At 39.0% G+C, this 27,264-nt stretch overlaps 1 protein-coding gene and 1 long non-coding RNA gene across 2 annotated transcripts in view; one reads left to right on the top strand and one right to left on the bottom strand.

The window, feature by feature from the left end:
* The window catches only part of gfra4b (GDNF family receptor alpha 4b), a 91,583-nt gene that overhangs the window by 34,689 nt on the left and 29,630 nt on the right, over positions 1-27,264 (bottom strand). The window lies entirely within an intron of this gene.
* Positions 9,934-13,750, top strand: LOC144994722 (uncharacterized). The gene is made up of 2 exons (XR_013658328.1): positions 9,934-10,298; positions 11,668-13,750. It is a non-coding gene; the product is annotated as an uncharacterized LOC144994722 (long non-coding RNA).

Raw genomic sequence — 27,264 nt, 5'->3', positions numbered from 1 at the left:
AGTGTGTATAAGATTTCGAGTTTCGAGTTTGCCTTCCTAATGCAGTGGTTTTGGTTTGTAGTTTGTTTAGTTATTTAATTTCCTGTTCCTGAAACCTTCTGCCTCCTCCTGGGTACTTCCCTCATTCTCCCTTGTGACAGTAGCAGAGCAAGAAAAAACGTGAGTTATGGATTTTGGCTTTTTGCAGCCAGAATGTACTTCCTATTTGAGGAAGGAAGGGTCACTCAGTCCAGTTTTCATTTGCAGTCAATGGTATAGATTTCATCAGGAGGTGGCTGTCATTTGCCTCTATCAATTACAATGGAGCAGAGACTATGCACAAACAGGCCTGAGAAGTTATGGATTCATGTCACCAAACATCACCTCCCCAATATTAGAAAAGCAGGGATTGTTGTGCTCATACGTTTGGGTCAACGTTCATTAATGGACAGCTTTTTTTATATAAAAATCAAATAGACAGCAGCACTGCTGTTTAATCCCACCAGCCAAGGGGAAAAAAATATTTTTTTACATAAAGAAAAACAAATTCAGAGTTAAAACAATATGTTTGAGTCATGACTGAGCCACTAACCCTTTGTTCAAACCGATGATTTAACTCAGCATTCAAGTCACCGGTAGACCTTTTTTATGGTTTATACATTTTAATCATTTCTCCAGTGAAGTGTGCTGGGATGCTTTAGGACTTTTGCAAAAAGAAAACAAATATATTTTTTTAAACTGTGGACTTTTTGGAATCACTTGGAGATGTAGCTATTATGTGTAATTAACTTATCGGGATTTTACATGTACAGTATATATATATAAATATATATAATAGAAAAAGCTTCCTTTTTTTAATTTTGTACAACATTGGAAAAAAAATAGTAGGAAAGCTAATTCAATGGAATTGCTATGTACTTTTTTTTTAATTTTAACCCTTTAACTGCCTGCTAAACTAAACTGTACAGCACATTTGGAAAACATACTATTAAAAACATTGTTTGTATATATTAATCCCCCAAAACAATAAGCAGAGGGAAAAAAAATATTGATTTTGTTTTGGTTGGGTGGTTAAAGGGTTAAGCACTCTGAAATACATGACCATTAGGTTAATGTACTTGGATAATATATAAGTGGTTTATGAAAAAATACATATTAAGTTGCAAAGCCTGTACCAAACTGATTGCAATAAAAAAACAATTTTTAGACTTTAGGAAGAGATGATACAATCCTTAGTTACCCATTTCTGTAAACTGTCTTCATCAGATGTTATAAACTATCATTTTTGCTTCCATATTTTGTTTTACAAAAACATTACATTTTTTGTCAGTACTTTACCATTCATCATGTCTGATTGAGTAAAATGTTGTGGTTTGAGAACCTGGCCCAATTGAGAGTATCCATTCATGACTTCAGGCAAAACAGAATCAATAGTTGTGGAGCCAAAAAAAAGCCAAACTGCAACATTTAGGAAATGTATCATAAGTTGAAAAACTCTACAGCAAATCATAAAAAAAGCAATGAAAACCTCCTAGCCATGTGCAAAACACTAACATTTACTGTTTGTATGCAGAAGTTGACGCCAAGAGTGCCACAAACCATTACAAGAAATGGGGACAAATGTATGTTTTATTTAGATTTGAGCGCTTTTGCCAATAAAAGTTAATGAATTTCTGTTTTAGTATTATTTTTATTTTGTCTAAAACATGAAGCAAAATTTCAACGTGTTCATCAGGCAAAAAAAATGAATGAAAAGTAGTTTTCTGTTGAGTTGTTTCTTATGTGCTCCATTATTGTGTCTCTGATGCCTGTTTCCCTAATGGGGTTTGAACCTGCATTGGTGCTCATTCGCTCAAAAGCTCACAGGCGTACATAACCTAAAACACTGCACAAGAATTAACATTTAAGTGAAACACAAATATACCTAATCCTAGCCAGAATGGAGCGTCTGCGGGGAGTTAAGCCCCTCTGGGCAGATCCTGTTACACGCACACCAGTCAAAGAGACAAGGAGTAAAGTCCACACAGATTTCTTATGGTCGATAGTAAAGAGCCTTAAATAAAACAGGCAGTCTAGAGTTTCCCTTTAACAGAACCTCTAAATTCACTGCAGGAATTTTCTTTTATGGTTCTGGTCCACCTGGATCAGCGAAGCACCTGTCCCGTCAGGTGAGAGGAAAAAACAATATATAACTTCTAAATCCTGTAAATGAAAGTTTAAACCACAGTGGCAGAATAACCTCAACTTGAACCAGTTGCAGAAGAGCCCGTACACTTTTGATTTTTAAAAATGCATTTAACTTTGCATTGAAGTTTATTCTTTCCCTCCCACTGTGTGAGCCTGCAGCATGAGTCCAACAAAGAAGAAAAACACTGACCACTGCTGGCACCTGAAGCAGTTTTGCCTATTGTTGCCCCACACATTATAATTCTGCTCACAGTCTGATCCATCTTCTCCTGACAGGCAAGAAAAATCATTGAGGTCAAAGGAGTGAAGAAACGGACCAACAAGCTGAAGCTCCAGGACTTCTTTGACCATAAACACTGGCATATTTCCCACAGTTACACTTTTATGTGAAAAAAAAACCTCAATAAAAGTTTTAGCTCACAAAAAAGTTCATACATCTTTTTTTGAGTCTTGAAAGGTCAGTTACACAACTTTTTGCAAACTCACTATGTAAAAAAAATATTCCCAATCTGTTTTTGCAGCACCAGGAACATACTGTAATTATACTACTTTCCATTTCCAACTCAAGTTTATAACATATTTGTAACCATTGCACAAGAGAAACTATGGATCAAATTAAAACCATACCCTATAACATTTGAAAAGTTTGGGGTCATGCATTATCCCCACCTGATTCTTCCTTAAGTTCAGACGTTGCTGGAGCTTTTCCTTAAAGTCCCACTCTGATCATCTAATCATCCTTTTGTAAAAGCATTCCCATTTGTCTTTTAATTATGATTATACTGTCTTTAGCCAAAATCTAAAACCAGTGTCGTCTTCTAAAACATAAGTTCTGCAGAGCAGCAGTAGTTCGTTAGAAGCTTACAGCCTCTAACAACCCCAAGCTAACGTTAGCAGTGCTATAAAAATGGCGAGCAATATTGGAGCTGTCAGCACAGCCGAGGAAAACAAAGACCTATATAGATCCAGTCATCTATAAGTGGATGCATCAGAATGGAGCAGAGCGGGTTGTGGCCTGCCGATTGTAGTTTGGCGTAGCAACTCAGAGCTTTTTCCAATTGGGTTTTTTCCCCTGCTCCTGATTTGCCACAATTTGAATAAAGAAATACTCAAAATTGCTAATTCAATCTCAATTACCTTAATGTATGTCCTCCATCGTTAGTATATAGTATGACCTATTCACAGAATACCGCAAATAGGTTACCAGTCCAACACAGTGCCACATCCACTCAATCCGTATGAGAACAATTTAGAGAAACAAATCTGGCTATGAAACCATGGCAGGAAGACGGAGAGCTCAGAAAATGAAAGTCATCCACTGGAAAACATGCAAACGCCACACAGAAACGTGCAAAGCAGTACTTCGTACTGTTCTTGTCATTATAATTAAAAACAAGGTCTTTATATGTTAGTTTACCACAGAGTAATGCAGCATAAATGTTATATACAGGGCTTTACTACCTTCTTGGAAGGCCCAAAGCGCTTCAAATACCATTCACCCATCTACACACACATTAAAAAAATGATGATGGTGGGTCCACTGTCAAACACTGGCGCCAACCTGTAACCACTAGGAGCATTGTGGGGTTCGGTGTTTTGCCCAAGGACACTTTGACACATGGGTGGCGGGTTAAGGCACAGGCAATTACACGGGGCGCAAATTTAAAGGGGGAGGGAAGAAAAACAAATTGTGCCACTATCGGCTTTACATTATCTGTTATTTCACAGACTTTGGAATGGCCTACAACCTGTAAATTGGCGCCCCCGCAGCTGCGAACGCACTTCTGTCTTTGGGGACGACCCGCAAATGTGTGTGAAGGAAAAGGGGAGGACATCACATTCCAAGCTGAAATTAACTTATTGCTAAAAATGATGCTAAGAGTCTAGTTCTAAAAAATGGACAAAAGAGCAAAGAAAACAGAATGATTTGATTTGTTATTTCTTATTACTAATATTTCCAATTCAGTTAAATTTTATTTATATAGCCCAAATTCACAACAACAGTCATCTCAGTGGGCTTCGTAAGTCTTGTAAGGTATCCATACAATCAAAAGGATCATGAATGCATAGAATTCAATTGGCTAATACTAAAACTTTAACTAGACAGACTAAACTAAACTGGCATCCCTGCCTTTAGACCAGTGCTTTTCAAATAGTGGGACGATGCGATGCCAGGGGAAGCGCGCAGTAGTGGCAGTTTTAGGCACAGATAATACGGACAATTGTCCAGGGCGCAAATTTAACTTCTACCGCTTCAGCCTGCTCTGGGCTGATAAAAGGAATAACTAGATTCAACTTGTGTCTAATATTTGAAATTTTACTATTAAAAATTTAAGAAAATCCTCAGAGCTGAGAGCAACAGGAATATGTGGTTCTACTGAGCTCTGACTGCGAGGTAATCTAGCAATAGTGCTAAAAAGAAATCTTGGATTATTTCCATTCTCTGATATTAAGGTTGAATAGTACTGGGTTCTAGCTCTATGCAGAGCTTTTTTATAATTTTATAGGCTATGTTTCCAGGTATTCAGAGACTGCTCTAAACCGGAGTGGCGCCATTCTCTTTCCAACTTACGGGTTGCTTGTTGAAGAGAACCTGTTTCAGCATTAAACCACGGTGCTACTCGGTTTTCTCTAACAAGATTAGGTTTCAGGGCGGCAACAATATCGAGTGTACTCCTGAGGGCTTGTAAGGCATCATTAACAAACAGGTCATTTATACTGGGACTGATGCTGTGGGAGCTGGTCTTAGAGTATTTGCTCAGAATGTTACTAAGAATTGGTTGAACTGTGAGTTTAAACTCAGACACAGAGCGATCAGATAAGGTAAACTGGAAGGCAATCAGAAAGTGATCAGAAATGATGAGGTTATGAGGAAGGACACTCATCTGGCCAATCTCTATACCAATTAACCCTTGTGCTATCTTAGATGACCCCACCCTTACTTTGACGTGTTATTCCTACCATGACAAAGGTGGATAAAGGTGGAAAGATTTCATGTAATCCATGGACAACAGTGAAGATCACAAATCATTGAAGAAAAAAGGTTCAGAGCACTGTCTAGTGGGTCTAGATGACCCAACTCCCAATGTTAAAGTGCCTAGGATAGCACAAGGGTTACAACAAGGTCCAGGGTGTGCTGTTGACAGTGAGTGGGTTCATTTACATTTTGGGTGAAACCAACATGATCTAATAAAGCTGCCAAAGCATTTCCTAGACAGTCACTGGGGTCATCAACATGAATATTAAAATGGTAAATGGTAAATAGCGTATGCTTATATAGCGCTTTCTACCCCCTTTCGAAGGCCCAAAGCGCTTAACATTCACAGTCCCATTCACCCATGCACACACACATTCACACACTGATGGCGGCTCCGCTGCCGAACATTGGCCCCAACCTCCCACCAGAGGCAAGGTGGGGTTCAGTGTCTTACCCAAGGACACTTCGACACATGGGCGTGCAAGGCTGGAATTGAACCTGCAATTTTACAATCATGGGTCAACCGCCCTACCGCTGCACCATGGCCGCCCCAAATCCTCTATCATTATTTTTTGATCAGAATCTAAAATAGTAGTCGATAGAAAGTCGGAAAATTCTGAATACGGACCGGGTGGGCAATAAATAATTATGAATAAAACAGGTTTTTGAGTTTTCCTGTCTGGGTGATTTAGAGGCAATATGATGCTTTCAAATGAATTATAAACATGCTTGACTTTAGGGCTGAGAAGTAAGCCTAGACTGTGATATTACTGCCAAACCCCCTCCTTTCCCTGAAATCCTGGATTTCTGATAGTTAGCATAAGTGGGGGAGGGTTGCTTCATTCAGTCTAACATAGTCATCCTGTTGGAGCCAAGTTTCTGTTAAGGCTAGACTATGGTTGTGTCAGATAAATGCATCTAGACATTAAAGAAAAACACAATTAGAAACAACAGACCACAACAAGAATCAAGTTTCTCATGCACAAGGGAGAAGAACCAGTGTGACAGAAAACATCCACCACGCTTCTCTTCTCAAAGTTTCTGCCTCTCCTCATGCTGCTTTTATTAAAATTTCAAGTGGGAGGTTACAATTTAAAGACACAGAGAAAAGTTCATTAGGGGGTGTCATATAATGACCCATTTGGTTGGATTCTAAGTACAAACAGTATCCCTTATCAGCTCAGGACAGTGTGTCATAAAATCCCCTCATCCTACCTGGGGATGAGAAGCAGATAAATGAACACACAACTGTTTTCTAAAAAGGTCAATCTGAGTTAACATTTAAACACACATTTAAACAAATGCATTTAAACAATCATAATAATAAAACAATTTCCTTCACAGGTTGTTATCATTGATTGACTCATTGACTAAGAGGGACTTAGAGGAAATGGATCTAATGTTTGATAAACCACATTTAATGACATCATAATTCTGCTTGTGAGTACTGGTGTCTGTCACTTTAAGGTTTCTGTGACACGCTCCTTTCTCTTGTTTTTCAGCACATAAGCTAAAGCTAGGAACTGCTCGACTTTCCCTACATGGGTTTTGCACCAGCACTAACCCTAAGGGAGGCTCAGAGGAGCGTTTTACACTGCTGCTCTGTGTCCAGGTCTCGTCTCTGGGTTGTCAGGTTGACCGACTAAGGCTAGCAGAAATGTTCCTAGAAAGAAGAGCGGCACCGTCCAGAGTAGGATGAATGCCATCTCTCCGCATGAGACCGGGCTTCCCCCAAAACGCGCTCCAATTATCCATAAAACCAACTGGGCACCATCTAGAAAGCCAGCAGTTAAATGATGAAAAGCAGCTGTGCATTTCACACTGACTAAGTTCGGCAGGGGATCAGAGAAAATTAAAGTGTCGGACATCGTCTTAGCCAATTTACACAACAAAGCTACGTTCAACTTAAGAACCTCTGATTGTCTCCGTCGGGCATCATTACCGCCTGCGTGAATCACAACTTGACGGAACCTGGACTTACTCTGAGCTCACATCCTAAGGTTCCCCTCGTTGTCACCAACTCTGGCCCCCGGATAACACCTGACTGTAGCCACTGGGAGCTCCACGTTTCTAACTACAGAAGAGCCTATAACCAGAGTTGAGGGTTCAGCAGGTGTGTCGCTGAGGGGGGAGAACCTATTACTAACGTGGAGTCTCGGGTGCTCTAAGTTTTTGCGTTTAGCACTACCGGTACAAACCCTCCCTGTGTGCTTGCCGGCTGCTAGGAAGGCGCTGGGGTGCTAACTAGGTTCGCGCTGGCAGCGCGGCCCTCGCTACGATTAACGACCTGGCTAGCCGGCTTAGCTTCCACTGTGCGGAGCCGCGCTTCTAACTGCATTTCCAGGCTTTGTTTGTTTTGTTCTTCAGCATGTTCATATTTGAATAATTTTGACAGAACATGTTTTTATGAGGAGCAAAATATTATACATTATTAAAGGTTTAACTTGATTTAATCTGAATAAATATTCCTATCTGTCATTATTCACATTTATCTTCAAAAAGTTAAGTTTTAAAGGTTTAAAAATTTTAAAAGTTTTTAGCGTTAGTGTGTTCAGTAAATGTTTATCTTTTTCGGCCTGCAACCTAAAGCGTGTTTTGGATTTAGACCCCCTTTGCGACTGAGTTTGACAATGTAATACGAGTTTATGATATTCATTTTGTGTGTGTTTGTAGGTGTGTGTGTGTGGGGGGGTGTTACTGGCCCGGGGAGTAAGTTAGTGTAGAACCGTGACTGCCTATAAGGCAGTGCCTTTTGAATTACATGGGCTTCTAAGAAGGAAGATCAGAACATAACTTGGAGACAACGTGAATTTCCAGTTATTCAAAATTATAAAAACAACAATTTTATATTAAAGGGTAAATGAAAAGTATCAAAATATCCTGAAAATCTCATTCCCATAACTGTTTATTTACCTCCTCTAATAGAGTTTATAGAGTTCCTGCCTTAGGGCAGAAAGCTCCTACAGTAGTCACATTTTTCTTTTTTTATGTTAATTTTAAATTTAGTACTTTTTTGTTTGTTTGTTTGATCGGAAACATTAATTAAGATGCATTAGCAGTAATCTAGACTGTGTGACCAACCTCTCCTAACTGAGCAGACTCACATTGACATTGAGCACAAAAATCCAAAAAGTACATGTTAAAAATAGATACACAATTTGTATCTGTCTATTATCAGATTGAATTAGAGGAAGTGGGCATGTTAATGTTATTTTCAAAATACCAGAAAAGTAGAAAGAAATCAAAATACTGACTTTTGATCTGTTCTTTTTTTTTAAAACATTGCGGTATCAACAGTTGCAGCTAATGTTGAAACTAACATCTTTGTAAAAACATGTAACATATTGCGTCTTAAACATGTGACTTCCATTTCCTTTTTTTTTTTTTTTTTTTTTGTGCTGGAAGGACATAAACCTACATAGTTGTAATGGATAAAGGTGGATTCCGTTTTTTGGGGAACATGTCCTCATGTTGTTTAGAATTTTCTTTATCTGATAACAGACATCGGATTATCCTGCATACATGTTTCATCATATAAATCGGATAACTCAAGGATTCCGAATTCCGTGGTCAAACATTAGATGATCAAGTTAACAGGCTCAATAATGTTAAATCCACAAGACTTCAAGACGTCCAATATAAACAAATATAAAAACCACAAATGTCCTGTGGGAACTGGGAATTCATGTGAACTGACCTGTTGACTGAAGATTCAGATTATCCTCCACCCTCTGTAATCCACACACGAACACAACCTAAACTTGAGTGGAGATTAAATATTTGCCATCTCACTCTGTTGCTCACATTTACATAAGAAGAGCCATAACTTTTTAACTTTTAACTTTTTGTGTTGTTTTAAAGACAGGAATGACTGGTCTCAGGTTTTTGTTTTTTAGCACAGACTCTATGTCACAATAAAAAGATTGCTTTACCTTCACTTTGAAAGGGTGACACTATCAGGCATCAACTGTGTGTAATGGCTGCAATAAACATTTCAGAGCACAGTCCTTTGCTTGTCGATGGAGAGAGCCTGACGCTTCAATCTCTTGCTTGCCGATTGAAAGTGGGAAAGAGAAGAACCTGCCAGCCAGCGCAAACAAATGACCAGCCTCTCCAAATAAATAAATGATACAGAAAGAGTGCCTGCAAAGGGCACCTTTTTGATTCGAGACATGTTACACGTAAAAAATGGCTAAAGGTTAACTTCATTTTTATGAAATTACCTTTATAAAAATGGTCTCGACCAGAAATCTTAAGACCATAGCTTAAAAATTATTATTTAACCCTTTCAAGCCACATGTCACTAATTAGCAACAGACCGTTTAATTTAGGAAAAACAGAATTTTTTTCTTTTATTGAAAATAAATTCAGGCATGAAGGAGGTAAAGGAAGAATAGTCAATTTTAAGGAGCAGTTTAAAATTCCTTTAGGAGATCATGTCCATGCATCATATTTGAAGGTGGTATTTTGTTATAATACAAGTCCTATCTTTAGGAATAAAGGTTTTTTTCTTTGTCAATTTTATTGTCTCCCAACTGAAGCAATTTCAAAATAAAATGTCCTAAACACATTGGTCTGTAATTTTAGGTGTGTAGAGGTGAGGATTTGCATTCAACACCTGGTCTTTAAACAAAAGGTTGTTAATATTTTAGTTTGTATGACATCACTGTCAGATTTAGAAAAACAAAACATGGTTTGCTTACTCATTAGCACAGAAAAAATGAATCCACAGTAATGCATTTTAAATGATTATATTGGCATTCTTGGACATTAAAACAACAATTTTACACAGAAAAATAGAAAAAAAAATTATGCACAATGCAACTTTTTCCAGATTTTTGTAATCCGAAAATAAAAAAAAATGAAAATTAAAGGCTTTTATTTCACTGGCCATGGCATTTAAAAAAAAATAAGGATAAATATGTCATGGTTTGGGTTTCTTTGTATTATTTTTTGCTTCCGTTTTGGTCTTTGTCATGATTTGAGTTTCGTTTCCTGCTTTATTTTGAAGGTTTCCTGCATGTCATGTTTTTGAGTTTTACTGCCCTGGTTCCAATCTTTCCTGATCGTTGTCACCTGTATCTTGTCAGTCCTGTCCGTATACAAGTCTTCTGCCCTGACTGTCTTCTGCCACGGTTTTGCTGTTTAGCTCACAGTAAGTTTAAGTTTTGTTTCCCTGCTCTGCAGCGCTTTTTGTTAAGTAATAAACCCCTTGCCCTTGAACTGTGTGCCTCCTGTGTCCGTGTTTTGGGTCCTTCATGCTCACCAGCCCTCCCCACCTGACAAAATACTCCAGATGTTAATGATTTGGATTAATGGTAAATTTTTCATTTAAATTACGAACAAACTATAATCATAGTCATAAAAAAATTACTGAAAGGCACATACCTTTTTACTATACCAAAGGAAATTTAAAGCTCACTTAATGCTAAAAAGGCAAAAAAATTATTAAATTGAAAGACAATACATATGAAGTAATAGGTTAGGCAGTATGAAACAAATAGAAATTGTATACTTTTGGTCAAAATATGTGTAAACCTGTAGTATTTAGACTACCCTGCTGTCAGCTATTTAACTTTGTCTAACTTAAAAGGAGAAGTTTATCTGAATCTGATCTCTATGATCCTGCAATGCACTTTTATGTTCTTTTTCTTTCCCCTTGTTATGTTTGACCTGCTCCTTACCGCCTGTGGTTGTGGTATGTGGGGTATGTGAACCACTTTTCTACTGTTGCAAGTCCCAGTTGTAATGTTAGAACAAATAAAAACGACCCACAGGTACAAGTTTTGAACGCAGGACAACAAAACGCGCAGAAATATGCATTTACATAGACTTTTCATTGTAAGTGGCCATTTGAACGTGTTGTGGTAGGTGGTTTGAACGTAGCTTAAGACCAGAACATGCTAGAAACTTCCCCTAGCATGCAGTTTGAAACATGCAATATTTAAAACGTACACGTGCCTAAACAAAGCATTAACTTATCCATTCTTGAAAAAGGTGAGCTATTATTTTATCTTAAAAAAAGTCTACTCAACATGGAGAAAAAAATGTCCAAAAAGGAAGAGATGCAGAGTAGTGTGAGCACAGATGCAGTCATAGGCTGACACAGGTGGAAACCATCATGACAGGTCAGAGAAACGCAGACACGGGGGGTCAAGCAAGACATTACACACAAGGGACATGTAATAAAACAGAACCAACCAGCTGGGTTTAATAATCACTTTAATACATGGGGGGTGGTTGCTGAGTGAGCAAAGTGGTTGTTCTCGTTGTTCTCAGTGACTTGTGTCAGGTTTTTGAAATTACGGGGAGCCTTTTTCTGAAAAGCAGCTATAAATATTTGCAGCCAGGGCCTTCAGGGAGTGATGAAGTGTTATCACTGTCAAGTCTGATGTTGTGGCAAGAGGGTCTGCCATCTGTGGCTGCTACCCAACACCCTGTACAGGCCAGAGGAAGGGCCTCACATTCCTGATTGATGGATGCTTTTACTGATGAGACTACATAATGGCCTTCTGTCTTTGCAGACTCCCAGCACGCCCCTGCAGTCTCAGAAAAACGCAGCAGAAGCAACCAAACTGGGAGGCTCTCACACACGTGTGTTGACATTTGACTCTCAGGCAGATCTGCTATTTAATGCTGTCGTTAAGAGATAGTCACTGCGTTTACACGTCAGCCTGTCAAAGTTCAATTAGTGTAACATTTTTCAGGCCTTCACAAGAAAATATATCAATGATGATAGATTGATGTTGGCAGTGTGCAGCAAAAAAAAAGAAATTATGCCTTTATTACAACTGCCCTTATGGATGGATATGGGCTGTCTGAGGGCAAAAATTAGGCAAATCTGTACAGGGCACGCAGGTGGCCTAAACAAAATATCAAGAGCGTAGACCACCTGTTAAGCCTGTGGGGCGTAAATGTCCGTGCTCATTTTTTCTGTGGTGGACAGGTCGTAGTAAACACTTAAACAACACCTCATGGAAGGAACGTTGAAGTAGGTGAGGCGCAGGCATGTCGTACAGATTTTTCTTTTTTCAATCCTCCCAAAACCTGCATACTGCGCCGAGAACCCATTAGTACTGTTCAAGAGAAAGGTGTTCACTCAAAGTCAGTTATACTAAATAAAAATAATCTGCAAAACACAAAATCTACAAACGATATTTGTCTAATTTATTGTCAAGTTATTCATATTACGTGATATAAAACAGATAATCTTATTAAAAATGAATAGAGACATTTAGTATAATAAAAATGTCTAAATAAATAGAATTTAACTTTCACAAGGTTCTTTAAGAAATACTCAAAGTGGCTTTTTAAAGGGCCTAATGAGATAATTCTTAACTTCAAAGATTGCCATTAAATCAACCGATGACATGTCTACATGTCTGAGTCTCTTACTCGCCCTTTTTCCTCCTCATTTTTAGTGTTGTGTCAAAAACTCAAAATGATGTGAAAAAGAAATAGGAAAAAAGATGATTCGCCTCGATGATCCATTCTTATTGGAAAATGGAAAAAATGCGGGTCAGTTTAACCATAAGCCAACCTCATTGTTGTTGATTGTGAAGTAGATGACTCCATTATGGATTGCGAGAGGAGAGGACACGGAGATCTGGAGCAGCTCAGTTATATGAATTCAAGGCAAGGCTTCATTCAAGCAGATCAGAAGTCTAGAGATCAAGAGGATCAGGAGCCTTCACTCAAAATAAGCTTTGATATAAAGACAGCACATGTCTTAGTGATAAATATGAAGTACTCATGAAAAAAAAATCTTCCTTTTCTTATTGCCTGACCAGGTGTCATAATATTTGCTTGTCAGAGACAGATTTTCAAGTATGAAAGATATGTAAAAGTCACTGCTGGATGGTCAAAGATCTGAAGAGGTACTTTTCATTTTCACAGCTGTCCGTCATGCTGGAGGTCCGGTAGAGGAAGAGCTAGATGGACAGTCAGCGCAATCAGGAACAGGACTGCCTCTTAATATTTTGCATTTTCTTTTCGAAAGTCACAATAAGTCATTTAATTTATAAAGCATCACGAATGTGTTACAAATTATTTTAGATTTTAGATTAGATCTCTGCTTTAATTTAGGAAGAAATTGATGTTTTCTTTTTCCAACATATTGATAGTCTGTAGTTTTTTGATAAAAGTTTATCAGAATCAGAAGTCTGCTTGAATAAACATGAACTATCTAAACTAAGAGGTTTATGGGTAAATGACTTTTGTATGAAATAATTTTCTCTTTTTACTCATCTGAGTTTGGACCCCAAAGACAATACAAAAGTAACAACAGCCTGATTAATTTCTACTCCAAAATTCATAGTTACTCAGTGAAACAGACTGCCTGCATGATGGCTCGCAGGGCCAAACACAAGTAAAGCTGCAGCGTAATTGAACATGGGGCTTCATTAACCATGCATGCAGCTTCTGCAAAGGCAGTGATAAAGACCACAAAACTGCTCAGAGACAGTCTAAAATTGGTCTGTGGGTAAAATGACAACACAAATTTGACAAAAAGCCATGCACAAACAAGAAGTGTTGCAAGTAGGATTCCACAACCTTTCAATGTAGTTTATCTGTTTATGTGTACTTCATGGCAGTAAAATATAACCTAAATTCCTTGTTTTCTTTTTTGTTTTTACCAGAACTAACAAATTCACTCTTTGCGATATTGTAAATTTGATATTGTGGATACATGTGTATCAAGCAGCTTCATTAGGGCACAGATTGTTCAGTCTTGATGATTTCTGTGTATGTGTGCATTTCTTTTTTGATTTATTGGATAAAATAATTCAAACGTGGAAGACTAACTCTGGATCGAGTCTATTACATAGATACACGCTAGTCATTTAAAATATAACTGTTTCATTTTTTTTAAATGTCTTCAGTCTCTTTAGATGTTTATAAAAAAAAGAGTTAAGTCCCGAAACCTGAAAGAATCAAAAGGAATCCCTTTTTGTACATAAAAGAAATGGGTTTACAGCATCAAAGCACAGTCTGCAGACTTGAACTACTTTGTGCTGGTTGAAAATGAACTGGAGGGAAGATTAAAGGCAAAGCAGACCTACAAGACCCACACTTTTGTGTTAATTTCTGAAACCGAGTTCGGAAAAACTTGCTGAAAAATGTTAGATCTCTACTGGAGAAACATGGTGACAAACGTTCAGGTACTAAAAAAAGGTTTTAACCATTTGCTTTAACATGTGGAAAGGTAACTTTAGACAGTAGTAAAAAAGGGTACTCTTTTTAATATTATAAAAACAGCATTCTTTGATTTATAGAGTGGTGACCACAAGAACATGTACTCAGCTCTTATGTCTTATCAAAGGTAGACAGGAACGTGAGAGACAAAAAAAGACAGATTGTAGTGTTTTATAATTGTAAGTGCCGTCATCTAGGATGTGGATATCTAAAAGATGTTGTGCGAAACATTTATTCTGAAAATTCACTCAATCCTCTCTGGTTCTTCTCTCCCTTAAAGACTTCCTGCTTGTTGTTCATCATTATCGTGTGACTACAGTTGACAACTAGATTTAGCCCATTGACTGTATGTATGTGAACTGAGCCTTATGTTTCAAACAGGAAGTTCCTGCTGGTTCCAAGTAGCCAAAGTCCTATGGACTTCTATTGTGAAATAAACCACTATTACTCAGTCATTCTATTAATCAAAATCACCAATCTTGTTCTATACTTTTTTTAACATGTTCTTAAAAATCCTTTTTTTTCTTACTATATTTTTTCTGTAGTTCAAGTTATTTATGTTACAAACTGACCAATCAGATGGTGTCTCGTGTCAAATGTTTGACAGGTTCTACTGAGCCCACTTTCAAGTGTTAAGGGTGTGGACTTCTAACAAGCTCACTCCTGATTGGCGAGAGTTGGTACCGTAGAAACGAGGACTCAGACCAACTCTAACCAATCACTGCTTACTGACATCAGCAGTCAAATCCAGGCTGACTCTTCCAGTTAACCAATTAACTCGTATTTACCAGCTGCAACTGAGTTTGAGGTTTAATCAGAGTACATTTTTGTTCAGACTCACACATTTCTTTTAAAAATACAACTTTAAAAATTTAGACAAGAAGTTTGCCCTTTAGCTTTAAGTCAACAGGCTGCACCTGAGTCAGTTGAGCAATTATACCTCATTGACATTTTGTTGCTTCCCTTCAATATTTTCAAACACATAGGCTTTCATTTTATTAGAAAAGATTAACTGTACTAGTAAAGTCCAATATTGTAAACTGACATCTGATTGCATCCATGCTTGAGAAGATGATCCCAGACCTTTAATAACTGCAACCAGTGGCAAAACTGCCTGGTTGTTTTGATTTAAATGGCTTCACTGCCCCGAGACTCCAAATTAAGAGTGTAAAAATGTGTGGGCATGTAAGACCGCAATTGAAATGGCACGTAATCTAATTTCCTTCCTTGATTTAGGCCCAAAGTGCTTTACAGTCACAGTCCCATTGACACACACACATTCACACACTCATAACCCCCCTGATGCTTAGTGATGGATCATGCTCAAAAGCAGTGATTCTAAGAATCGCTGCCTGGTAGGGAGTCAAAAGAGTCGACTCTCAAATGATGGGAGCCGAATATTTTTTTTTTTTTTTTGCTGGGTGCTCTGTGCCTGCTCGTCGAGTTTCAATGTTAAGCCAATGGACAGACACAATCAGATGTCCTGCTGTGAGATCTGAGCGTGGCTGGCAGCAGCGCAATTTCAGAGTTCAAATATCTGAACATTGGTAAGGTTGCCCTGTCGTTTCAACCAATCAGGGACTCTGCTTTACGCACGTAATTTGTTTAGTGACTCTATCAGCAGGTGGAGTACATGGAGCATCCATCCAAGCGTTCTCATTCTGAACTTCCATCCATTTTCTTAACCCACTTAATCCCTTTTCGGGCCGCTGTGATACCGGAGCCCATCCCGGCTACTGTTGGACAAAAGTGGGGTACATCCTGGACAGGCTGCCAGTCTGTTGCAAGGTCCAGGTGGCTAGAGCGAGCTCGCCCGCTACGGTGGCTGACTGGCAGCCAGAGAGAGAGCAACCTTTGAATCAGAGGGTGATTGTTTTTTCTCTGTACCACAACCAGGGTGAGTTACAAAGACTGATTGGCAAAGAAGAACAAATTTAAATGGCTGTAAGCTAGCAGGAGAGAGCGTAAGCAGACAGCTCCGTTATGGGTCACAGAGCTGTCTGCTAACGAGCCAATAATTTAGAAGCAAATTTCTAATGAACTCCTGCCACTCTGCAGAAACTATGTCCAAGAAAAAAGATTCTTAGAAAAAGACATTTCTTTTTTAAAATTTTCCCTAAAAGCGGCATAATCATAAAAGACTATGGGAACACTTTTACAATGGATCAAAAGATGAATGGAGTGGGACTTTAAAGTTGTCATTTAAGTTGTCTATGTTCTAAACATACAAAATAAAGTAGCAAAACACTGATCGCGATCCTGTTTTGCATTTGATCAATTGCATTGCATGTGCTAAATAAATCTGTTTGCATCCATCCTCCCCACTTTTTGTGCATTTTACCCAAAACACTCATTTTGCATGAAAGGTTGACACGTAAAATGCATTGTATAAACTATCTTGCCTGTTAACAAACAGAATGAGGTTAATCAATCAAGTGCATCTTGATTAGTCTTTTTACAAGAACTAATTCAAGGTGGCTGTGGACAGTGGTTACCACAGTTATAGACTTTAATACTAATAGGAACAAAGCTGTCACAAACAATCAAAACCAGACCTGCTATGACAGTTTAAACACGTGCATCCTGCACATGTTCAGGTCAAATGTGGAGCTAAAAGGAAAAAAAAACATGAGAGTCTGTTGGCTGTGAGTTCAGTAGTTCATCTACAGATCTTGCACACGTCAAACTGTCCCTGGTTAAGACACATGGTGTCCCTAGTGGGCCCGTTGGAGTAGAAGTGCTTCAGTTTTGATGGCGAGGAAAAATAAACCACACGTTTTACATATTTTTCCCCTTAAGTGACCGTTACTAAGAGCCTTCATAACAACCCCTTCGTTTACCAGTCACTGACTGATGCCTTCTGCAGATGTGTTCTCTTTGTTGGCTCTCTTGCTTGACTGTACCTCTGCAGACCAACACAGACCTAAGAAACCTTCTGTATTAAGTTGCAAAGCATCAGAACACTGGGGTTCTTTTTCTGTAGCCAAAACTGTATTCAGATTAATGACCCTGATCATTTTTCAATTTGAAAGGATCTTTTTAAAAGGCTAAAAATACATAAAGGGACTACATTGCTAACCAGAGATGTAAAGTAGACTGTAACAGATGCCTGTAACATATTAAAATAGTTCTTGTGAAGTTTGAACAATCAGTTAAGGTTTGATGTTAACTGTGCTCACAACTTTGGATGCAGTAACTGAATTACATTTTTAGCTGCAGCAAACCTTGCAGTACAGTGCTGTCGCTATAGCCCTCATCTATTGCAAGATGTTCGCTGTTTCGCACATTTTTTCAGAGCAATTTTGCATGCATTTTTTTGTTACACTGCATTAGGTTCTGGGTCATGATTGGCTGTACACCATTGTCAATGTTCTGTGTACCTTGAGCAGTACAGAATGCGTTCAGTTTGCCAAATTTACAGAAATCCTCAAGAGCTAGCAGAGCTTTGTCTTCAAAGTAGCCTGAAGGGTTGAACTTTGAGACTTTAAGCAACAGAGAAAAGTGTAAAAAGATTAATGTCTGTCGGAGAAATGTTTATAAAGTGTGTAAGGAGTTTTGTCGTCTTAAATACATCTATCTAATTGTGTGTTATTTCAGAACAAAACTCCCACAACAGACTCGGAAACACTGTACACAATTCTTGATTTGGCCTTAAAACAAAAAAATTAAAAAAGCATTGCAGAACAATGGCAAAAATAGTTTTACGTTCAAATCATATTAATTCAAGATGAATACGTCAAATACAAAGGTTTTATTATTTTTAGATTTTTGTCTTATAATTCTGATCATTAAAAGTTGACAATGCTCAGAGTTTAATAAAATAATCAAGAATGAGCAATCGTCTTCCTTGTTAAATGCACCACAAAAAGTGACACAAATTTGTAATCAATCTTCAGGAAATAAAAAACAATAAATCCCTTTTGGGGTCGCGGGGTTGCCAGAGCCTGTCCTGCCTGCTGTTGGATGAAGGTGGAGTACAAACTGGAAACGTTGCCAGTCTGTCACACTTTAGAGTAACCCATTAACCTATGAAGAATATTTTTTGGACTGTGGGAGGACGATTGAGTGCCTGGAGAAACCCCACACATGCATGGGGAGAGCATGCCAAGTCCACATAGAAAGGACCCAGCTGGGATTCAAACCAGGGCCTTCTTGCTATGAGAGCTCACCACTGTTCCACCGTGCAGACCTATATGTCTTCTATCATAAGAAAAATTCTTCAAGAACTTGTCATTGGAGTGGGTATTTAAAGCATGTTTTTGAACTTTAGGAAGAATTTGAAGAGCCTTAAGAAAACCCACACATTGAGAAGAATGTGCAAACCCCGCCCACAAGGTGCCAGCAGGGATTTGAACCAGGGTCTTCTAGCTGTAAGGAGAGAGAGCGCTAACCACTAAAGCACTAATTTAAAACTAATCTATGCAAAATACGCAAGCATTTTAATTTGGATATAGTTTAAAGGACAACCATATAAAAATAAGGTAAATTGAAACAGTCCAATATTCAATACTAAGCAAGACCAATTAAACTAACGAGGGAACTTTCTGTTTTATTAGCAGATTTAGGCAATTCAGAGTTACCAATTAACCAACCTATGTTTTTGGAGTTTAGGAAGAAGCGAGAATGCTTGGAAAAAACCCACACATGCACAAGGAGTACATGCAAACTCCACACAGAAAGGACCAGGCTGGAATTTAAACCAGGGCCTTTTCTCTGTGAGGTGAGTATGTTAACCACTGAGCCACTGTTCAGCCCCAGATGGGAACACATCTGCAAAAACTTCAGCATTAGGATAATACCACAAGAATAACAAAAATTAGGAGTAGCAGAACAAATCCACAGGATACAGGCTTCCAGTTTATGTGTTCCCATTTCTGTATTAACAATAAACAAATGAACAAGCAGGAGCAGAAATTCTATGGTTTCATGTATGAAAAAAATTACATGCATCAAATCAAGAGACGATAAAATGCTCACTCCTGCCAGTTTTCTTTCATATTGATGTTCACTCTGCATGATTTTCACATAATCTGTTTCCTTCAAAATGAGGAAAGAATTGCAGGCTGGCCAACAGGGATGGCAGAAAAGCTGAGCACACAGCCAGCTCCTCTGCAGTAACCCAGTAAGTGGTGTAGAAATAAAACATTCACACAGTCTGCCGCGTGTTTACATTTCCATCACCTTCCTCATAACAACCCTGAAGCAGAAGAACAAGTGCAAACACTGGATGAGCTGCAAATGTAGGCTGGAGAAGACTTTTAGCAAGAATTTGCTGTTTTTTTCTTTTTACAAGAAGACCAAAACCCATTTATAACTTTGAGATATAACACAAAGATAACATTTTTCATTGCTGTTGTTCATCTTTGCGTCAATCAATATTACAAAAAGGTCAAACTCACGTCCTAAATATAACCTCAAAATAATGCCATTTCAGATGTAATAATAATAATAATAATAATGATAATACACCTGCATAATGCACCTATTAGGACTCTCAAGGCCACTGTACAAATAAAACAGGTAAAACACAATAAATACAGATGGGAGAGGCAGAAATGGGGAGGAGGTGTTACAAAAAAAAAAAGATTTTTTGCACAGATACAGTTTGAGTTTAGATTTGGGACAGGGAATCAGAGTTCCAGAATTTGGGAGCAGAGCAGCTAAAAGCCCCCCATGGTGTTGAGGCGGGGTAAGGGAACATCCAGGTGAATGAACGGAATGGTGTTATGACTTTGATAGGAGTAGACAGTTAGGGAGGGGACAGATATGGCCTTAAAGGTGTGCAGAAGGATTTAGTAATCAATTCTTGATTGGACTGGAAGCCAGTGGAGCTACTATAGGATTGGAGTGATGTGCTGGTGAAGGGGAGTTCTGGTGATGATCCGTGCAGCAGTGTTCTGGACCAGCTGGAGTTTGTGGATGAAGTCGTTTGGGAGACTGAAGAGAAGAGATTCGCAGTAGTCAATTCAGCTGTGGACCAAAATGGAAGCAGTGTGGGGGGTGAGGGAAGGACGGACACAATTGATGTTAAGAAGATGGAAGAATGATGTTACTGATGTGAGATTGGAAGGATAGAGAGCTGTCTAGGACAACACCCAAAACTCTTAACTTGGGAGGAGTAACCTAAGAGTCACCGACAGAAAAGGTAAATAAAATCTGTTAAATTTGTAGAGGGTTGATTTTGTACCAATGAGGAGAAGTTCTGTTTTATTGCTGTTGAGTAACAGGGAGTTAAGTGAAAACCAGGATGTGATTTCCAAAAGACAGGCTGTCAAGGAAGCAGGAGGGAGAGTGGAGTTGGGGTGAGTTTGGTAGAGTTGGGTTTCATCAGCGTATTAATGAAACTTTAACCATTGTGCTATCTTAGATGACCCCACCCTTACATTGACGTGTTCTCCCTACCATGACAAAGGTGGATAAAGGTGGAAAGATTTCATGTAATCCATGGACACCAGTGAAGATCACAAATCATTGAAGAGAAAATGTTCAGCGCACTGTCTAGTGGGTCTAGATGACCCAACTCCCAATGTTAAAGTGCCTAGGATAGCAGAATGGTTACATTGAATTTCCTGAAGATATTGCCAAGGGGAGAAGATTGATGATAAAAAGAAGGGGGCAGAGGACAGAGCCTTGGGGCACACCTCAGTTGAATGGGAAGAGCTGAGACTTGAAGGAGTTAAGTTGAACAAACTGCCATACAGCTACAATTTATTACAACCATTAAGCACCAGTTTAATGTATTACATTGTGTTACATTTTATTGTATGTGATATGTGTAACTAATAAATAATGCAGTTAAGTGATGCTTTTGGCACAGTTTCACTAAAGACGATCTACCTCATTTCTGGGTTCTAGCGTCACTAAATGTGCACATCGTCAGATAATCCTTCACTCTAATCCAATGGCAAAATTCCCCACCTTTTCTACTCAGCCAATCACAATGATTTTTTGTTTTTAAATTCATAGACGTTTATCTCTCTACATTCCAGACAGCAGGTCCTCATGGAAAATTTGCCTCTAAAACATGGGTGGGGGTGTTGGCATGGTACAAAACCATGTTCCCTTCCCTTCCCTGTTGCTAAGAGCTCAGAGCAGGGAGCTTGTGGCCCACCCATTGTATGTTTTCGACAGTTTCACAACAATTTGAATAAAGAACTTCTCAGTAATGTAATTTTAAGCGTAATATTTCCCTATATAAGGCCTTCATCATGTAAAAATGCTACAAGAACATGTTAAAAACACCAAAAACACATTCATCTCAGTGCATCTTTAAAGTACTTTTAAATGTAGTAACATTTAATGATTTCAAACGTCAGAGTTAGACAACTGGGACTGTTAGTATGAAAAAAAAAACGAATTTTCCAATGTTTACCTTCCATTACTGTTGCTTTAAGTTTCTTTGTCAGGTCTGTACTGATAGTTTGTGTACATATGTTCATCTTCAGAGCTCCATTTTTTTTAAAAGATTTGAGTTTTGAGACACCTCACCTCAGAAATAACTTCAAAGCTTCCGACATCTTTCAAAGCACAGCCCTGCGGCTCCTTATCAGTGAGAGTAGGTTCAATCTCCCAGGAGGAGTGTGGCTCAGAGTCAATGGGCCTAATATGGAATGATTCTCCTCCTGGGGAACATACATGGGAATGTTGTTCTGATTGCACTGTTATCACTCACAGAGCTGTCAAATACTTAACCGCATTCTCTTGATCCAATTAATTAGGGCCCATGAAGGCACAGAGAGCAGGGATATGGATCTATAGGGTGGTGATTGAGTCAAAGGCCTCCACAAACGAGGCCAACATGCTGGCTGTTAATAGGACGTGTGAGGTGTTCTATATATAAACATGTGCATGGAAAATCCTCATTAAACAAGGTCGATTCTGGTCAAAAATGTGCAATATGGTGTCAACTACTAAGTTCTTTTTTCTGTTCAAACGTGTGTGAAGCCAGTCCATTTGTGCATTTTTTTTTGTAGAGTGTTATAATTAATGCTTGGTCTGGAGCTGTTAATGAAGCTGTAAAGGGGGAGCATCGTCTCCTGTATGAAGCAGCTGCAGCAAATCCAACAACTCACTCATACAGGTGCCTTCAAGCTGTTTCCTGTCTGTTGCTCTGGTAATAGTGTTTTTGTGCTTCTGGAAGACTGCAGGAACCAAGCAAGCAAGACTCAGTACAGCCTCTGTAATCCCATCATTACAACCCTGAGCGGTAAAACATGAGTCATTCCCCCCAAAAACTTGGTTTTTTTCGAAGCTTTAATGGCACTTTGAAATATTCACATCCAAATGTGCACTTATTCAAAGCTCTGTTTTGAAATAAAAACAGATTTTTCGCCAGAAGTTTTTAAAGGTTGCTCACCAGGATTTTAGCTGGACGTAAAGTCTCTGAAGTGGTAAAAAGGCCAAAAATTAAGCCTTATGTGGCACAACCTCTGTCTGGACAAAAAAGGCAATTGGACAGAACAAAGCAAAAATAAATATAAAGTTAAATTGAAAAGAGTTGTGTGAAAATTGTTCACTAGACCCATCCCAAAGAGGAGCAATACACACAGCTGTGTTCAGAAATTATTCAGTGGTTTAACCCCCCCCCCATCATACTCCTTAATAATGAGTGTCAAACAGGGAGTTTCAATCCTATTTTTAATCTTTAGTATGATTGGACTGTGGATTTGAACCCTACAGACAACCAATGTCAGCACAGACACCCTCCCACTAGGCCGCTGAGTTTGCGTGGGTCTTCCTGTAGATTTACATACACAGGGCAGATAATCTCTGAAAGGACATTTAAACTGAAGAGGGGCAGCCATACCGACCAGTTTGCTCTGCCTCCAGCGGTCTTTTGAGAAACTGCAACAAATGTTAATTTCTAGTTTGCTTTAATTCTTTTAAACCAGAGTTTAAGCTCCAGTGTTGACATTCTTTCCACTAGTTAATGTGTTGCATATTGGTGCCAAACTGATATGAAAAGCCGCTTTTCTCCGCATACGAATCAGCTGATTCATGTTGATTGCTAAACAGTCAAAGAGTTACAGTGCATCAAAAAGCGTGCGTTATTTAGGCGTCACCAGGGGCATCTCTGGTGTTAAACAGTGGGCCCATGCAGTGGTGTATGACACTGTATCTTTTTCAGTTTTGCTCAGATGTTACAAGTTTATCATTGCATATCACTCCAAAGAGCAATGTTATCTGTAAAGGTAGGATCTGCTGAAAACAGTTCCCACCTTACAGATGCACACATTTGCTGAGAATATAAAATAAAGCATTAAACATTAAAAGCCTTTCTGACACCACGCTGTGAGAGTTTTTGGGCTGTAAAGTTAAACTTTTCCAAATCTGTGAGTAAAAGTTCCCTTTTTTGGAACCTGCCTCCAGTGGTCATTTGAGTAACAACATTTGGTGCTTTAGATAGATAGATAGATATTCTTTATTGATCCCACATTGGGGAAATTCAATTGTCACAGCAGTTCCAAAGAGCAGAGAAAAGAAAAGTGACAGCAATGTGCAAAAGTGAGGGGTGTTCCCAAATGTGCAAGTATTCAAATACAAAAAAATGTGCAAAAATAGAAAAAAGTAAGTAAGTAATAAATTATGTACACTATTACAACATAACACATGTTATGCCTAATAATAAAATTAAATAAATAAAGTAAAGACACAGAATATACAGATGAGCTATGGATGTATGAAAAACCGGTTTGTACATGCATTTTTAAACTGTGGCATTGTACAGTCTTACAGCTGTTGGGATGAATGACCTCCTGAACCGTTCCTTCCTGCATGGGGGGTGTAACAGTCTGCCACTGAAGGAGCTGTTCAGTGCCTCCACTGTCTGATGTAGTGGGTGAGAGGTGTTGTCCATGATGGATGTTAACTTGGTCAACATCCTCCTTTCACCCACTTCCTCCACAAAGTCCAGTGGACAGCCCAGGACAGAACTGGCCCTCCTGACCAGCTTGTTCAGTCTCTTCCTGTCCCGGTCTGTGCTGCCTGCTCCCCAACAGGCCACGGCGTAGTGGATAACAGAGGCTACCACAGAGTCATAAAATGTCCTTAAGAGAGGCCTGCACACTCCAAAGGACCTCAGTCTCCTCAGAAGGTGGAGGCGACTTTGGCCCTTCTTATACAGGGCATCGGTGTTTTGAGTCCAGTCCAGTTTCTTGTTGAGGTGAACACCCAGGTATTTAAAACTGTCCACTACCTCAATGTCCGAGCCCTGGATGCTCACCGGTGTGTATTGTGGTGTTCTCCTCCGGAAATCAATCACCATCTCCTTTGTTTTACTGGTGTTCAAGCACAGGTGATTACGCTCACACCAGTCCACAAAGTCCTTGATGACTGACCTGTACTCCAGCTCGTTCCCCCCCGACACACAGCCGACGATGGCCGAGTCGTCAGAGAACTTCTGGAGGTGACAACTGCCAGTGTTGTATGTAAAGTCCGAGGTATAGAGGGTGAAGAGGAACGGTGAGAGCACCGTCCCCTGAGGAGCACCAGTGCTGGAGACCACCACCTCCGACACACAGTTGTGTAGCCTCACATACTGTGGTCTGTTGGTGAGGTAGTCGGTCGTCCATGCAGTCAGTCGTCCGTCCACTCCAGCCCCTTCCAGCTTCTCTCTCAGCAGAGCTGGCCGGATGGTGTTGAAGGCGCTGGAGAAGTCAAAGAACATGACCCTCACAGCGGTTCCAGCGTCCTCCAGATGAGTCAACGCCCGGTGCAGCAGGTAGATGACAGCGTCATCCACCCCGATGTTCGGCCTGTAGGCAAACTGCAGCGGGTCCGTTGCGTTGCTGACCACTGAACGAAGGTGGCTGAGGATGAGCCTCTCCATGGTCTTCATCAGGTGGGAGGTCAGGGCTACTGGTCTGTAGTGGTTTGGTTTAGAGTTGGATTTAAATTCAGGACTGTAATTTGGGGGCTGGACCAGTACACAATGATGTGACACTTGAGTAATTCAGTGTGGGTTTACAGTATGTAAGCCGTGTCACACAGCCACTACGTAAATTTTGTGCATATTGCACGGATGAAAACTGTCCATCCGTGAATATTTGTTTTAAAAAATGAGAAAAGTTGTGGTCTGTATGTGAAATTTTCACAGATGTATGAACCACGTTAAAACCACGGAAGAAGTACAAATAAACAACGCAAATCAACATACAACTTGAACCGTGAGTGGTTATTGTGCTGTTTCTATGATGAAACCACGAAAACACATGAATTACGTACATCACGCATGTATCACGAAAAACCGAAATGTCGTAAGTAGAAAATGCGCAAAATACACATACTGGCTGTTCGACACGACCTTATCTAAAACCGTCAATGTAACCTCTTGCTCACCTGGTTCAGATTAAACACAGTTAAATACAAACAACTTTTAATTGAATAAATTGGATTACAACAAAGTGATCAGTCCAGGATGTTTGTCACCATCATTTATGGTAGCTGGGATAAGCTACAGCAATACTTACACTATAAAATCAGTAATTATTTTTATCAGGTTAATTAGGTTATTAAGTATTGAGTTTTATTTTTTTATGCTTTTTAATGAGAAAACATAAAAAGACAATTGCATAGTCAAAATATAATAAAATCAATGCCAAAAACAATATCAGTTCAAATAAATATAATAAAAATAATAACATATACTGAATTGAATTGTTTGAAAGATGTCTCACACAATTTGTCTCATATTTAAAAAAACATCATGAGAAACATGTTTCCTTGGTGTCTTCAATCTATTAATGTTTTGCTCACCCGCCATATCAGGAGAATTTCAATATCTTTTTATAAATGCAAATAAGCAGACAGAACATTTTAACACAACATCCAAAGTTATCAAGCGACAACAAAAACCTTTAATTAAATCAAATAAACCTCAGGCAAGACTGGAGACATACTTGAATTGAATAAATATTAAATAACTAATAGCTCTTCTGAACAAATATCAAATATTGTAAATAACTCCAAAAGCTAAAAGGTTTCCTGCTTTTCATTTTTTGAATAGTGTCATGACATTTTATGGCCTAAACCTGTTCCGATGGATCTGATATGGCACACTAGGAAGAAATTGGATGAGCAGGGCCTGTGAAAGTTGCTGTGGCATATGGAAGGAAAACTTGAAACATGCGCGACATCTAAAGAGCTTCAGGGTTAGTTCCACTCCCTGCACTGCATACTCAATCATGAGGGGCTTCGTGGAAGAGGGCCAAACAGCATTCAAGAGAAATAGTCAGAATTAGAACAAGTGTGAAACCAATGTGAAGTTTAGGTGTCAACACCTCCTTCCAAAAGCCAGGAAAAAGGGACACGATAGAGGTACTCTCACACTGAGAAACTCCATCAACATTTTTGAAACTGGAGGCACCAAATTTAGGAAAAAAAATTCTTATTTTAGGCGGCCATCAACCTTGAAGGGAGGATCCAGCCATATAAAGACAGACCAAAAACAGAAAATATTCTGACCTTGAAATCACTGAAACATTCAGAGGGTGCTCACCAAAGTGTTTTTGCTAAAAGAAGTTTGTTCAGTTATGGCTAGACTTGTATTTATTAGTGTTACATGTCTGGATAGTTTTGTTGGATATTAGTTGTTGAGTCTGTTGTGTTGGCCCTGCTCACTGAGAACCTCAACATTTCTGCTAAAATGAAGAAGAAAGGGCTTGAGCCACCTTTAGATTCCCTAAAACTAAGACAGAACATGAGCAAGCACAGGACTTAACAAAATCTTAGTTCTACAAGAAGAGATTATATTTTTGTTGTTGCTGTTTCTATGATTTTTATAACTTTCATTACCTCAGTACCATGGTAAGAGCATGTGCAGTCTGCTTTAGAACAAAAATCAAGTATTATCTGTTAACACCTCAGACTTCATGGTCACGTTCAGAACTAGTAGAGAATTTCTCCTTCATGCTCCCAAATTGTGAGAA

This window comes from Oryzias latipes, chromosome 10 (assembly GCF_053564925.1).
Source record: "Oryzias latipes strain Hd-rR chromosome 10, Olatipes_Hd-rR_3.1".
NCBI classification, from domain to species: Eukaryota; Metazoa; Chordata; class Actinopteri; order Beloniformes; family Adrianichthyidae; genus Oryzias; species Oryzias latipes.
Note: the sequence above shows the minus strand (reverse complement) of the source record. Positions and strands in the feature narration are given on the sequence as shown.